Below are 4,666 nucleotides of genomic sequence, written 5' to 3'. Positions count from 1 at the left end.
ATATATAAAGATTTCATTAGGATGAATTTTAAACAAGCCTGACAAATTCACTCCCTCAATTTCTGTTCTATCAAATAACTAACCTTTCATAGAGGGCATAAAGTGAATGACCGAGTCTAAAGATTACTGTCGTAATGGTAGAAGCTAGAAAAGAGCTCCCAGACAGAAAACAGACCCAGCTCCAAAAAGTAACCAGCATTCATTTCTTGGTAGCCTCCTTTATCAGAATAGGAAACTGAGCCCCAGAGAGGTTAAGTGACTTGCCCGAAGGCAATTACTTAGTGGAAGAGACAGGATTCGAAACCAGTTTCTCTGACTTTTAATCCACCTCTCTTGCCGTATAACGGCATGTAGCCTCTTTGCACCAGAAGCGCCGTTCTCTTCTGCCTCTTTTTCCTAATGAGGAAGCTGAACCCACCACCCTCTCCTCGAGACGTGAGTTGCCCAGAATCACTCAGGTTATCAGTGGAAAAGCTGAAATGCGAATCCACGCTCTGGAAGCTCAGATTCCGCTCCCTTCTTTGGCCTTCAAATCCTAAAACTCCTACGCACTCATTGCTCTGGCAGAAGGACGAGAAGAGGAGGCAAAGCAGAGAGGAAGAAGTCCCAGTTGTCCGAGCCGGGCCCTGGGGTGCTTCCCGACCCAGGGGCGCTCAGGCAGTCCTGCCGCGGCTCCTCCTTCCCCGCACGCCTTCTGCCTGTTGCTCTCGCGGTTGCCAGCCTGTCAGCAGCATCCCTGTCTGCATCCCCGCCTTCCAGTATACACCCTTCCTCCCTCTCTCCATAGGCGAGGTGGCGGCGGCGAGGACAAAGGACTGCCGGCTCCCAAACTGCTGTGTTCTTGCGCCCCCCACTGCCAGAGGCACGCGATGGGCGCAGCGGCGCCAGGTCCAGCAGCCCTCAGGCCTGCCGGGCTCTCTGCGCCTGCCTTCTGGCCGGCAGTCAATCCGTCCATCTACCCCGGCGTCTCCACATTGCCTCGGTGGTCACAGGGTCCAAGAAGGCCTCTCGACTCCATCTCATGATCTTCTAGAGGAGCTGAAGCCCCTCCAGCACGCTAGGAAGCCGGGGGAGGCAGACCGTGCGTGCTGAGGCTAGGGATAGGCCAACGGGCTGAAGGGTCCTCGTTCAGTCCCTGCTGCACCCCTCGCGGAAGATGGACCAGGTGGGGAGGCTACTCCAGTGCCGAAGCTGCTGGGGTGAGGACTAAGGGCCTGAGGGGGAGAGGGAGCTGAAGGGCCTCGGGGCCTGAGGGAGGGAGCTGGAGGGCTTCGGGGCTTAAAGAGGGAGGTGAGAGCTGGAGAGAATGACTAGGACGGCTCCCCCAAGTGCATGTGAGATAGCTTATGGATGTAAGGCACGCTGAGAGAGGTCCCGTGCACCAGAGTCGTACTGGGCCAAAAGTAGAATCTGCCAGTGTTTCTCTGAATTCTGAAGGTCCGCGGCCAACTCCTTAGAAGCCTATAGTAGCGCCTGAGCACCCCATTCACCCTCCTCGGAGCCAATCCCAGCAGTTTAGCTTTCTTCTTCTCCTTAATTCCCCTTTCCAACTGACCGGTGAGATGAACCTAGGTTTTGGCCCAGCCAAAACATTCCCCCAAACTTTCCATTTTCCAAGCCTTTAATATTCATGCTGGTCTCTGCGAACCCTAGGTGGCCCTTCTTCGTTCCTGGGGAGATAGAGCAGAAGGATACATCCAGCCCAGTTCTGGGCTTCTGAGGGTGGAACAGAGAACCAAGGGTCAATAGCAGCCTTGTCAATACCAGTACCTCCACTGAAAAGTTCATTTCAAAATTATAACACCTTGCTTGGGGTCAGAAGTGGGGAGTGGGGAACTATTTCTCATAGATATCTGCCTATCTAACCAAGTTCTAAAGCCTTCCAATTTCCTAGATCTGGAATTTTAGATTGTTTTAAATAAGTATCCCTGAGGCATGGTCTGTTTGTAATACTCAGTAATGCTCTGGCAGAGTTGTCTAGCTCAGTGACTGGAATATGTTAATCCCTTACCAAATGCTGTTGATTGCATTCTTACTCAGAACCCAGCACTCTCTATACTTCACTAGACTTGCACCAGTCTCTTTTTTGTTCTAGCTCTTAGCCTATCAATCCACCTCTAGTCTGGCTTGGGAACATGGAGAATCATACCTGCTTCCACCACCACCACTTCCATGGGCTTATGAACTGTTCACCCCTTCTGGTCAGTGACATTTTGAAGGGGGAAGGCAGAGCAGCTGCTGGGAATCACAGCCAAGTTTATTTTTGACATCTTTTCCTAGTCTTCAGTGCTGGTAACTGAGTGGGGCCTCCAGCCAAAAGGTCAAAGCCTAAGAGGTTTTGTGCAAATATTGTGTGTATAGGAGGAAAAGAAGCTCATTTTGAGCTTTGAAGGACCATGAGTTCCCAGACTGTCCAAGCCCAGGTATGAATGAGAGGCAAAAGGACCTTTTTTTTTTTCCCCTTTTTTTTTTAAAGCATATGGGGCTAAGGAGAATAGAGAAAATCAATGACAAAAGGGAATCCATTTGAAAGATAATGGCCTGGGCCAATTTGTTTCCAAAAAAGAATTGAGAACCTGTGAGTGACATGTCCTGGACACAGGGCAAACCCCTCTTCCAGACTTGGACCTTTATCTGAGCAGAAGGAAAATGGCAGATTGTTATGTGCACCCTTTCTAGGCTCAAGATAGAAAGGGCTTTTGTAACCAGATACACAGGGGAACAGAAGACTTGGCCAACTTCTTAAGTATCAGCAGGCCAGAAGTAAAAGTACTACTCTGAGCAAAAAGGGCCATGGAGATATATAAATATTCAATTGTGGGAGCCAGGTTGTCCTTGGGTCCTTGAGAAAAGCACCATTGTATATATTACTAGCCTCAGAGCTAGAAAGATTTGCTTTCAAGCCTTGCCTCTAATTCACACTGGCTGGGAGACCCTGGACAAGTCACTTGACTTCCCAATGCTCTGGGCACCTTTTTAAGGTTATAAATTGCAGAAAAAGTGATGACCTCACCCGAGAGTTCCCTATGTCAATGAAATCCAAGGTCCAGTCCCTTTGCCTTCTCTTATTAAGCATGTTTGAAGGAGGCATGGATTCTTTAAGGTTCTCCAGCTGCCATTTAAGAACTGATTGCTCAATTATTTACTTCAACTCTCTGAGACTGGCTTCATCATCTCTTCAATCACGTTGAAAGGGAAGCTATTATGTGATACCATTTGGCATTTCACTGGGCTACCATTAGATGGACCAGAATATATCAGCAATACATGTATGTGTGTATGTGTGTATGTGTGTGTGTGTGGGGGGGTTACCCTACTTTCCTGAAAGAGTTAACTTGACCTTCAGAAGTAATTGACTTGTCCTGATCCTTGAGAGAAATTTACAGTGATATCTTCAGAGCATCTTCTCCCCAGAGATTCATAGGGTTCCCCATCAGTCAATGCCTGGAAAGATGGGCTTTTCTTTAATGAAATTCATTTTTGATTCTTCCTTTCTCCCTCTTTCACTTCTCCTCTACTGCATTTTATCACTATAAGGAAGATTGTATTTAATAAACTGACTAACAATGACTTACATTTGTCATTTTCAAAGGGCTATCACATTTACTATCTTCTTGGACCCTCACAATAACCCTAAGAGGTAAGTAGAGAAGGTGCTATTATTATAGTTCTCATTCTACAGATAAGTGACATGAAGCCCAGTGACACTCTCAAGGTTGCCAAGGTTATGAGTGGCAAAGCAGAGACCCTGCCTTTCCTACTCCACTGCCCCTCATTGCCTCCTACATGCACCATAACATCACACTGGGCCCTTTAAAAAGTGAAATCACTGGTGCCAATCACTCTCCTATTCCGACCAAGAATCCCAACCAGTCCCATAGACACAGAAGTACAGAGAGACACATGTGCAATGTACCAATCTTTAGAAGCTGTAGAAGTAGAATGAACAGGGCTAGAGGTAGTAATGTATACAATACTGGACCTGAAATCAGGATGGAGGATGTAAAGCCTTCCTCTGACACTTACTAGCCGGGTGGCTATGGACAACTCACCTAACCTCTCAGAGTTTTGCACAACCCTCTAAGACCATAAGTTGCAATGGGTTGCAATCGCTCCAGGTAGAAGAAGATCTTATGTCAACAAAATCCTAGGTCCCTGACATGTCAAGTAAATTATTTTAATAAGAAAAGAAATACAAGCCAAAAATGTAACTTTTCAAAATGGAAATTTTCAAGATGGATTCTCGCAAGTCCATTATGGGTCAGTTTTATAATTATTCTGGAGTTAATATTCTGGAGTCCTTGGAAAAGCTACAACCACACAATTCAGAGAGGAGGGAAACTATACTTCTAAGCACAGGATTCAACTCAGCTCCTCTTTAAGGCTCCCCAGAAATGATCCATGTTAGGCCTGATGGCTTTCACAAGATGGAATAGTCTAGCCATCATTTTCCACTCCGGCAGAGACCTTCAAGAGCCAGGCTAACTTCAAGGTTTGCATGTAACTATTCTTCCTGAATCCACCAGCATTCCCTGTTCAGAGTACTGACTAGCCTATAACTTACTCTCCCTATGAGTTGTGAACTGGGACCAGCACAGGGATGAATGGAGAGCCAGCCTGAATCTTCCAAGATGTGTCCCCAACCTTGTGTGTTGTGGAGAAAGGG

This window comes from Phascolarctos cinereus, unplaced genomic scaffold, assembly GCF_003287225.1.
Source record: "Phascolarctos cinereus isolate Bilbo 61053 unplaced genomic scaffold, phaCin_HiC Scaffold_1;HRSCAF=81, whole genome shotgun sequence".
In the NCBI taxonomy this organism is placed as follows: domain Eukaryota; kingdom Metazoa; phylum Chordata; class Mammalia; order Diprotodontia; family Phascolarctidae; genus Phascolarctos; species Phascolarctos cinereus.
The sequence above is the reverse complement of the archived record's forward strand: the minus strand, read 5'-3'. Positions refer to the sequence as shown.